This window comes from Ovis aries, chromosome 23 (genome assembly GCF_016772045.2).
Source record: "Ovis aries strain OAR_USU_Benz2616 breed Rambouillet chromosome 23, ARS-UI_Ramb_v3.0, whole genome shotgun sequence".
Lineage (NCBI taxonomy): Eukaryota > Metazoa > Chordata > Mammalia > Artiodactyla > Bovidae > Ovis > Ovis aries.
The window spans coordinates 47,214,325-47,226,395 of NC_056076.1; positions in this window are offsets into that span (position 1 = coordinate 47,214,325).

Below are 12,071 nucleotides of genomic sequence, written 5' to 3' on the forward strand. Positions count from 1 at the left end.
AGTAACTTCACGCTATTGGACTTTTCTGCAAATATCTATTGGGTTGGCCAAAAAGTTTGTTCAGGTTTTTCGTACACTGTTATGGGAAACTCAAACAAACTTTTTGGCCAACCCAATATGTTTCTGAAAACAGGACTCTTGATTGTGTATCCAGGCTTCACAAGGATCCAGGAGTGCCGCACAACTGAGTTCACAAAGACAGGGATGGAACTTGGGAAGTGATCTAGATACTGATTTTCAAGCCCAAGAATGGGTCTGTAGTTCCCTCTTTTCATGATAGGCTGTTATGTTGTTAAAAGGTAAACTGAGGCACAGTAAAATTTGTTGTTTCAAGAGTTTATTTGATCAGACATTTATTTCAATAGGGCAGTGTCAAAGCTCAGAGAAGGAAATGGCAACCCACTCCAGTATTCTTGCCTAGAGAAACCTGTGGACAGAGGAGCCTGGTGGGCTACAGTCCTTGGGATTGCACAGAGTTGGACACGACTGAAGAGGCTTAGCAGCAACATCAGCAGCAGTGTCAAAGCTAGCTGGTTAGGAGCACTCCATACAGGGCCCAAGTTTTTTACAGAGAAGATGCTGAAGCAGAGCAAAGCAATTATTTGATTGGTTATAGTTTAAGCCTTATTTGGAGGAAGCCTAGTTGGCCATTTGTGATTGGCTGTTCTTAAGTTTCACTCTCTTGGACGCGGGTGCATTGATTCTGGCTTAGGTTTGGTTTGCTTACGTAGGCTGCTAAGCTATCAGAGCCACACCAGTCTACTTACCTCCTCATTTAATTACTATAAGGTTGATTTTAGGAGCTTCCCTGGTGGCTCAGTGGTAGAGAATCTGTGTGCCAATGCAGGAGACACAGGTGCAATCCCTGATCCAGGAAGATCTCACATGTTTCAGAGCAACTAAGCCCATGTGCCACAACTATTAAGCCTGTGCTCTAGAGCCAGGGAGTCGCAACTACTGAAGCCCGCGCACCCTAGAGCCCGTGCTCCTCAGTAAGAGAAATCACTGCGATGAGAAGCCTGTGCACTGCAGCTAGAGAGCAGCCCACCTAGCACCGAAGACCTAGCACAGCCAAAGATAAATAAATAAAGTTATTAAAAGTAAAAGAATTGACTTGGGTTTTTGCTGCCTCTGCTGCTCCCGCCTCTCACAGCCACCTTCTCTCAAGTCTGTTTTTTCTTTGCCTTATTGCTTCTGATTACTGAAAGCCTCTGCTTCCTCTTGGTTGATGCTTATTAATTACTCTTGCTGCTCCATGACTTCTGCTTATTGATTTTTTTTCTCTCTGTAAGTATTTTGTCTTCTGTTCCTTGCTATGAGCCACTCACTCTGTGTGCCTTCAACTTGGATTCTGTGAAGCCAAATGCGAGTCCAAGGTCAAGGGCACAGGCAGAAGTTGAGATCTGATTTATTTATGGCTGCCCTGGGTCTTTGTTGCTGCACGTGGTCTTTCTCTAGTTGCAGCAAATGGAAGCTACTCTTCCTGGGGGTGTGCGGGCTTCTCATTGTGGTGGCTTCTTCTGTTGCAGAGCATGGGCTCTAGGCATGCAGGTTCAGTAGTTGTGGGACACGGCATGTGGAATCTTTCCTGACCAGGGCTTGAACCCGTGTCCCCTGCATTGGCAGGTGGATTCTTAACCACTGGACCACCAGGGAAGTCTGAGAAGTTGAGATTTGAATCGGATGAGGGGAAACATCATCCCTTGAGACTGAAGGGAAAGGATGAGGTAGATACTTCAGTAGGTAAGAACAGGAAGTTGAGAGAGGTCATATCTGATAATTTATGTCTGCTTACTGGAGTACGATCACTGTCTGCTGAGAGTGAGGAAGAGGGTTTGCATCAAGAGCTTATAAAGCAGTGGAGAGCTGGACTAGCTTTAGAGGGCGATGGGAGAGGAACTGGCCAGATACAGGTGAAAACATTAAGAGGTGGAGCTGAGAGCTGAGATTCTGAGAGTAGGCAGGTCAAATCTGCCGTGCCTCTGGGTTGTATGATTTCTTCTTGATTGCCCAACCCCTCCACCCTCTGAGTAGAAATGTTGGGGGCAGGTGAGAGGAGCACTCAGGAGATGAACCACTTGGGCTGAGAGAGAAGAAAGGGTTAGGAAGAGGCTGAGAAGTTGGGAAGTCAGGGGCTAGAAGCCTTGAAGGAGCTGATACAAATATAGAAAGAAAGAAGGTGGCTGAGGTTGCAAAATAGGACATTTGGATGATGGGAACCGGATTTCAGAGGTGATGCCAACAGTGTTGCACATGCCATCTATTGACTCTGGTCACAGCTTCTCTGCTACTCCTCTTTCCACTCTGAATCTGAGCTGGCCTGTAGTCCAAGTTCTGGAACCCAGGTCACAATAGGCCTTATGACTTCTGCCTTTTCCTTCTTGGAACACTTGCCTTAGGACTGCAGCAGCATGAAAAAGCCCAGGATGAGAGACTTCATGGAATGGAGGGCCCTGACGGCCCAGCTGTCTCAGCCCATCCTTACCTGTTGTGCCTGTCTGAAGCCACAGGAGTGAGCCCAGGGGAGAGCAGTAGCAGAACTGGTCAGTCAGCCTACAGACTCAAAAAACATGACAAATCATTGTTTTAAGCCACTAAGTTTTAGAGTGATTTATTCAATGGTTAGCTGATACTCTCTAGGGGTGCCATAGTGGGGTGTTACTTCCTCTGCCTAGAACGTTCTTCCTCCATCCTTGCATTCCATTCCTTTGCAGTCACTCTTCATTTGGGCAACTTCTTATTTTTTAAGGCTCAGTTCAGTGTCATCTTGGAGAAGGAAATGGCAACCCACTCCAGTATTCTTGCCTGGAGAATCCTGTGGAACAGAGGAGCTTGGTGGGCTACAGTCCACGGGTCGCAAAGAGTCGGACACGACTGAGGGACTTCACTTTCACTTTCACTTTCAGTGTCATCTTCTGCCAAAGTGTATCAATAAGGATGCAAGTGAGACATTAGAAGTGCCTTCTCAGCCTCAAATAGTCTAGGTCAGATGTTCCTTATGGTCTCAAGATATCCTGTGTGTGCCCACCATAGCACTTCTACCACACTGTAGGTCCCTGCGTGTGTGCTCAGTCATGTCCCACTCTTAGCGACCCCATGGACTGCAGCCCACCAGGCTCCTCCATCCATGGGATTTTCCAGGCAAGAGTACTGGAGTAGGGTGCCATTGCCTTCTCCGGAAACACCTAGGGAGCTTATAGCAATTCTGATACCCAGGCTGCACTCCAGGCTAATCAAGTTAGTCTCTGGTGGTGAAAACTTTCCAGGTTATTCCAATGTATGGTGAATATTGGGAATCACTGACCTGGGCATACAACTAAAAATAAACATCATGAGGACTACAAATAAATGTAACCCAAATAAGATATGGATCATTGCCATCATCCCAGAAATTCGCTCTTGTCTTTTCCCAATTAATCCTTACCTCCACTCTCCCAGAGATGACCACTGTTGTGATTTTTATGCTGTATGGATTGGTTGAAATCATTCTAAACTGTCAAATAATTATAGCATATACTATTATGTAGGACTTCTTTCACTTAGCAAAATGCTCTTGAGATTTACCCATGTTATTGCATATACCATTAATTCACTTCTTTCTAATATTTCATCATATGAATATACCACAGTGTAAAAATCCATTTTCCTGTTGATGGATACTTTGGCTGTTTTCAGTTCTTGGTGATTATGAATAAAGTTGCTGTGAACACTCTTGTACCAGTCTTTGTGTATGTATATTTTCATTTCTTTTGGATGAATGAGTGGAAGTGCTGTGTCATAGGGCAGTTTTATAAGAAACTGCTAGAGGGCTTCCCTGGTGATCAGCAGTTAAGAATCCACTGGCCAGTGAGAGACGTGTGGGTCTGATCCCTGGTCCTGAAGATCCCACACACTGTAGGGCAACTAAGCTCCAGCACAACAGCTACTGAAGCCTGTCAGCCTAGAGCCTGTGCTCTGAAACAAAAGAAGTCACTGCAATGAGAAACCTTCAGATGGTAACAAAGAATAGCCCCCTCACTGCAACTAGAAAAAGCCCAGCAATGAAGACCCAGCACAGGCAAAGATAAATAAGTAAATGAACACATAAATATTAGGAAAACTGCCAGACGTTTTCCTAAAGAGTTTACATCATTTCATATTCCCATCAACAATATATGAGAGTTCTAGCTGCTCCACAACTTTGTTAACATTTGATGTTGTCAGTCTTTTAAAATTTTAGTCATTCTGCTAACTATGTAGTGGTATCTTGTCATTTTAATTTGCATATCTTGATGGTTAATGATGTTGATCACTTCTTCATATGTTTATTCATGATTAGTATATTTCTTTTGTGAAATGTTTGTTCAGTTCCTTTGCTTAACTGAATTTGGTTGCTTTTTAATTTTATTAAGTTGAAGGAATTATTTATATGTCTTAAATCTAAGTTCTTTGTTAGACATATGTTTGCAAATATTTTCTCTGTGACTTGCACGTTCATCATCTTATGGGTGTTATGATGGGCAGAAGTTTTAAATTTTGATGAAGTCCAATTTATCAGGGTTTTGTTGTTGTTATTTGGTCTTTTGGTGGCTGCTGCTTCCTATGTCTAAGAAATATTTTCCTGGCTCCTATTAATAAAGATATATTCCTGTTTTGCTCTGAAATGCTTATGATTTCAGGTTTTACATTGAGGTCATTCACCTGTCTCATATTACATTTTGGGTATGGTATAAAGTAGAAGTCAAAGCTCACTTTTCTTTTTTTATTTCCAGATACGTAATTGTTCAAGCACTATTTTGTTGAAAAGACTTTTTCCCCCATTGTGTTGACACCTTTGTCAAAAATCCAAAGACCATGAACGTGTGGCCTGTGTTTGTGATCTCTATTCAGTCACTCTGGTGTTTTTACCAGTTCTGCCGTACATTGTTGTGACTGCTATAGTATAGTAAGTTTTGAAATTAGATGATATAAATTCCTGAAATCTTGATTTTCTTTTTCAAAATTGCTTGGGCACCCTGAGTCTTTTGCATTTGTATTTATTTATAGAGTCATCTTGCCAGTTTCTCCCAAAAGTCCTTCTGGGAATTTGAAATTGTATTGAGTTTATAAATACTTTGGGGGACAAGTGACATTTCAATAATAATGAATCTTCCAAACCACATACATAGTATATTTTCAAAGCATTTAAAAATTTAAAAATTTTTCTCAGCAATGTTTTGAGGTTTTCAGTGTAAAGGTTTTACATATCTTTTGATATGGTTATTCTTAACTTTTTTAATATGAAGTGAAATTCACTTAATATGAAATTGACTGTTTTAAAGTGACATTTTGGTGATATTTAGTACACTCACAATTTTGTGGACAGACACTTTCTCTTTGGTTCCCACTTTCATTACTCAAAAGAAAACCCTGAATCTATTAAGCAGTCTCTACCAATTCTCGCTTCCCCACGGCTCTGGAAACCACCAATCCAGTTTTTGCTGCTATGGGTTTGCCTATTTCAGGTATTTCATATGAATGGAATCCAGCTTTCTGTGGCCTTTAATGCCTGGTATTTTTCATTTTGCATGTTTTCAAGGCTCATCCATGTTGTAGCACGTGTCAGTATTTCATTTCTTCTTACAGCTGAATATTATTTCATTGTATGTATACACCCCATTTTGTTTCTACATTCACATGTTGATGGGCATTTGGGTTGTTTCTACAGTTTGACTATTGTAAATAGTGCTGCTATTTACCACACTCATATGCTGCTGCTGCTAAGTCGCTTCAGTCATGTCTGACTCTGTGCGACCCCAGAGATGGCAGCCCACCTGGCTACCCCATCCCTGGGATCCTCCAGGCAAGAACACTGGAGTGGGTTGCCTTTTCCTTCTCCAGTGCATGAAAGTGAAAACTAAAAGAGAAGTCGCTCAATCGTGTCCGACTCTTAGCAACACCATAGAATGCAGCCTACCAGGCTCCTCCGTCCACGGGATTTTCCAGGCAAGAGTACTGGAGTGGGTTGCCATTGCCTTCTCTGACCACACTCGTATACAAATATTTAAATGGTTGTTTTCAATAACTTTGGGTTTGCACCTGGAAGTGGAATTGCTGAGTGATATGGTAATTATATGTTTGATTTTTTGAAGAACTGCCAAACTTTTCACAGTGGCTGTATGTGAAATGAATTTTGAGCTGAAATGAGTTGAAGTGAGTTCATTGCGGTTTTGATTTTCCTTTCCTTGGTGACTCATGATGCTGTGTTTCTTTTCGTGTGTTTGTTTGGTATCTGTATATCTTTTCTGGAGAAGTGTCTTCAGATCTTTTTCTCATTTCTTATTTGGGTTATTTATCTTTTTATTATCTAGTTGTAAGAGTTGTTTTTTTTTTTTTTTTAATTCCTGCTCTGTGAGGCTGTGGGGCCTTATTTCCCTGACTAGGGATTGAACCTGGGCCTCAGCAGTGAAAGCACCTGACCATTGGACCACCAGGGAGTTCCCAAGAGTTCTTCACATATTCTGGATAATCCCTTGTCAGATACATGATTTGCAAACCTTTTCTCTAAGCTCTTTCTGCTTTTTTGATGGTATCATCTATAGCACCAAAGTTTGTAATTTTCATGAAGTCCAATTTACCTATTTTTCTTTTGTCTCTTTTGCTTTAAGTATTATAATTAAGGAAACATTGCCTAATCCAAGGTCACTAGGATTTATTTCTGTGTTTTCATTTTTATTGTTCTAGCTCTGAGACAGACTATACTTCAAGTAGCACTGTCTTAGAGTAAGGAATGTATAATACCTAAGTCAAAAGAATCATGCTAACTGGTGGGATTTCAGCTTCAAGTGAAGCTGGTGAGGGGAGATATTTTGTTTATGAGAGATCTCCAGCACCCTTCAGATTATGACAGTCAGGGGACTCCCAATTAACCCACGTGCACAGGGTGCCTTGCTTGGCTCACTCGGCAGCAAGCAGTGGAGTTTAGTGGTTAAAAGCAGAGGTTAGTGTCACAATGGTGAAAGGTTCAAATTTCCGATTTTCCACTTAGCAGCTGAGTGACTTAACTCCTTCCAGTTTCAATTAAATAGTTAAGAACTGTAGTCTCTGCCTCAGAGGGTTGTTGAGAGGATTAAATGAAATAATGCTTTAAGACACTTAGTACAATGTTCTGCTTATTGTCATCACTCCTTGAAAGTTGGCTGCTTTTATTATTACTGGCTGCCAAGTAATTGGGTGATAGTGCCATATAAGTAGAGGGATGAGAAAGCAGCTACATATAAAATCACAGTTTCGCCAATGATGGTTTAGTATTGAATTCAAAGAGTATTTAACCATGTTTTTAAAGCACATGATTTGGGGGAAATGTTGATTCTTTATAAAGTCAATCTCTAGAGGGCCATAAAAGCTATTTTAATCACTACAACTAATTACAAGGAAGTATAAATCAATAACCTTTGCTAAATGGTCTAAAATATAATAAAGAAAGCCATCATTAACAATCATCCAGGAAGCCACTGTCCTTAATAGTGAGATGAAATAAAAATTGGATGAGAAGAATGAATTTTATTATTTGAAAACTCCAGACATTACCAATGCTTTCAGGGAAGTTCTTAATTTAGGACCGAGTTGTGAATTTTCAGAATGATTATTTACTTTAGGTAACTTGATTTTATTACCTCTAAATAACATGTATACTGTGCCTGGTCTGGAAATTTGCAGAAAATATTTTCAGCTCTTATTGTTCTTCCCATCCCTTCTCAGCTCCAAACCAGCTCTCTTTGTATACCCCCTCCCAAAGCCGTATTACTGCTTCAGAGCCTGGAGTCAAGAGGCACTTGGGAAGCTTTAGCTCTCTTCTAGTCTTGTGTGGTGGCCCAAGTCTGGAGTCCCAGGGCTACCATCTGATCCCAAGCTTACCTTGCTGCCCTCTGAATAGGAGAACCAGTGTCCATACGGGTTCCTGAGTCAAATCTCTCTCCGCCTGGCACATCCCAGACTCAAGGAGTGAGCTTGCTCCTCACCACACTATTTGTTCTCAGTGGTGTGTTTACCTGAGGCTGAAATCTGCCCATGAAGGCCAGGTAAGCAGAGGGGCCTGTTATCATGGGTAATGATGATCAGTAGCCTCCTGCTTCAGAGACGCCTTTGCTATGGGGCTCTATTCCCTTGTGGGGTCCTGGCTACGTATCTGGTCACGGCTTTACTTGCCTTTCCAACAGTGTACCTTCCCAACCCAGTTTCTGTGCTACTCTGGGGAGTAGATCAAGTTGAGGTCCAGCCCCTTCCCCAATCTTTGTTGTTGTTCAGTCGCCAAGTTATATCTGACTCTGTGACCCCATGGACTGCAGCACACCAGGCTTCTCTGTCCTTCACTATCAATTTGAGTTTGCTCAAATTCATGTCCATTGAGTCAGTGATGCTATCCAACCATCTCACCCTCTGCTGCCTCCTTCTCCTTATGTCTTCAGTCTTTCCCAGCATCAGGGCCTCTCATCTTTACCAGTTTATATTGCAGTCAGGGATACCAGATAGGTTGTAAACCTGCTCAGCTGTGATGATGGAGCCAAGAGATTGAGTAGGAAAAGCTGTCCATGATCATAAGAACTGGATTTGAGACTTTACTCAGCAACTAAATAGACTTCAAAACCCTGTGACTTCCTTTAGCTAAATCAATGGGCTAATGAGAAGGTAAAATGATGTAACCAGAATAAATATGTATTGGAAAGTTGTCACACAAACAGGAAGTTGTGTTACTGTTGGCTGATCAGAGCTCCCAAATAGAGAAAAGGGTTTTGTAATCAGTTAGAGTTAACAGAACATCCAAAATAGCAGTGGTTAAACAAGATAGAACCTCATTTCTCTCCAACACAAAAGAAGCTTGGAAGTGGGCACTCCAGAGTTGGAATGGGGGCTCAGTAGTTGTCAGGGATCAGGCTTCTATTATCCTTCTGTGCCACACAAGCATATAGCTTCTGTCTCAATAGTCACCTTCATGGTCCAAGAAGACTTCTGAGGCTTCCTCCACATTACATACATCAGGAAAGAGAAACACTGCTTAACTAATCAAACTCTTTTGAAGGGACCCTCTTGAAAGTTCCACGTATTTCTACCTCCATCGTCTTGGCCACATCTGACAGCATGTAAGCTGGGAAAGGTAGTCTTTTATCGAGGTGTATTGCCATCTGAGAATAGTCTGTTGGAGAGCAACCAGCAATTTGCCACACAGAGGCATCTGAAACCAAAAGAAATGTCAAAATTCTTTGAGTTTAAAGTAGTAACAGTGAAATGAGTGACTCTTATGGTGGCCCAAATAAAACAAATGAGATTCACTCAACTTGTTCAGCAAAGAATGTTTTGTATCGCTACTGCATGCCAGAGACTATTCTCAGCACCAGGGAGATGGTAGTGAGCTGAAACAAACCTTCCCTGCCCTTATATAGTTTAGGGTGTATAACCTCCCCAGAAAGAGTGTATAATTGCAAACTGTGATATAAGTTGTGTATGGGGAATGTTGTAAGATGGTCACACTTGAGCTTTGTGCACTGAATTTTGTAGAGCGAGACAAAGGAGCTCTCTTCATTCGGCCTGAAATTGGCTAGAAGTACCTGCAGTGTGGGAGACCCAGGTTTGATTCCTGGGTGGGGAAGATCCCCTGGAGAAGAGCATGGCTACCTACTCCAGTATTCTTGCCTAGGGAACTCCATGAACAGAGGAGGCTGGCAGGCTGCAATCTATGGGATCGCAAAAAGACATGACTGAGCAACTAACACTTTCACTTTCACCCCAATGAATGACGTGGTTACCTGTCCTTAGAATGGCTATGGTTTTCCTCTTCTCTGACCTTCCTCACTGCTGACCAAGGCTGCTTTAAACTCTTACCCGTAAATGAAAGTGTTCCTCTCTTCTCATTTATATCCCCTGTAGCTAGGAGAGAATTCTTGTCTATTTTCCATAGAGCTGAGGCTATACTTCTTGCACAATATAAGGAAATTGGGATATGATGTCCCACTCTCCTTGCCTGTGGCAAATAGATGAGCAATTCTCAGGCATTCTGAGGATCAAAAGCATCAGTCTGAACTGTCTAGTCCATCCCAATAAATGGGCTGGGACTTCTGCTTTGGTTTGCTATTGCCCTTTCTGATCTTATAATTTCATTTGGAATTAAAACGGAACTTTTATTTGCAATGCTCATATTCTACATTCGCTAATATGTGGGCTAACCTTGGAATGATAAAATAGTTGAAGTAAAGAATACAGCGTTTTTTGGGCTGTCATTTCATGGAGCCAAGGATTTTATTTGTCCTTCTGGAGGGTAGCTTTATTTTTAGCCCCATGTGGTGTTCTAGATGGATGTTCTCTTTCCACAAGGCAGCTCAGATAACACAATCACATCAAGTTTTAGGGACAAATTCTTTCTGTTCCGAATTAGAAGCATCAAGCATTGCTAGGATACAGCGCTAGAACAGAGGGGAGGCATTTCTTCTGCTCAACGAGAAAATAAATGGGTTATTGATGTTTCCATATTATATGCTGGATTTCCTTCTGAAAATTTTGGTGCATAACTTCAGAGTTGCATGGAGGATTGATAAGCGCCAGGGTTTGTGAGGAATAGACTCAGTCTGATTAAAAAGAAAACAAAATACCTTGAAAGATGTGGGGACTCTGAGGCCATGAGAGAAAGGAAACAGGAGTCTCCAGCACTCCAGGAAAGACGCAGAGCTGGGCTTCCATGGAACCTGGAATTTAGCTGGAGATCCACAAGGCACTAATGTAGTTTCAGCATTCTAGCAGCAGAGGTCAATGGTCTCCCACTCTGAGCTTGACCATTAACTCAATTCAGGGCTATGCCATGAATAACTTGTCTAGGCTCTCAGACATATTTTGTTATCTGGTTCTAATTTTTCTTTTGCTGCAAGATCATTCGCTGGTATTTTAGCACTAATAACTCTGAGACCAATAAAGCTGCAATTGAAAAGAAAAAACAAGACATTTCAGGCTTGCTTGCGTGCGTGCTAAGTCACTTCAGTCGTATCCGACTCTTTGCGACCCTATATACTGTGGCCCACCTTGTTTACATGGCAGCTTAAGAAAAAGACTTTAAATTCATCTGCAAATCTTTAGTTATTTCTCCTCTGGAGCTTCTGCTCTTACTCTGAAGGTTATCTGGTCCCTTAGTTTCTGCAGAAGATGACCTCTGCTGTCCCCTGGTGGCTGGTCATGAAGACAGGTCTGTGCCTTTCCTGGTAATTTTCTGTCACTTCCGGTGTTATTGATTTAAGAGTACAAAGCTAAGGATGCTAGGCTTCCATCCCTATGTGTAATCTAGAGCTTCTGTAGGAGAAAATTCTCCATCAGCTTGACTGACCAGCTTCTCTCCTCGTACCAAGCATGGGTGCCAGTTTCAGAAATGTGTGTCATGTCCGACAGGCTGTGTGAGCCCCATGCCCCGGCTCCTGGAAGAACAGCCTCCTCTCAGCGGTCAGCTGCAGCGTCTTCACATTGTCTTTTGCTAGTGGCACTGGGGGCCTGTCCTCAGACCCCAGGACTTTGTTTATATCCCTTCTCTGATCCAGCTTCCCATCCTTCATGGGCTGGGAAGAAAATCACTAATGAGTATCCCTCCTTTGGTTTCTTAATGCAGCAGCTAAGGATAAGAAAATTTATCTCAAGGGTGGGCTAATTGTGAAGTTTGTATTGATAGTTCATGATAATGAAGATGGTGGGGAATAAGTATTAAATATCATGGCAATGCATTTTAAACTTAATTTGAAATCTGTCAAGGGATGCCATTGGTGAGATGCCTCTTCAGGTAGGATGGTCTTAAGCAATTCCAGGGCAGGAGAGCATCCACAGTAGACTTCCATTCAACTCAGAATTACTTTAGACATCCTGGCTCCAGAGGGTCACCATTGTGGCCTGTCTATCTCTTTCATCTGAGAGGCAGAATTTTTGGCATAAAATTATCTCATGGACTTTGATTAAACATCACAGTATAGAGAAAGGCACACTACCGACTCCCTCACCAATACTGTTAGAAGACACAGCCAAAATTTAGAACCTTACTTTACCCAAAGATACCATCATGATGAGGAGGACTCTAGCTGCTGACAGTG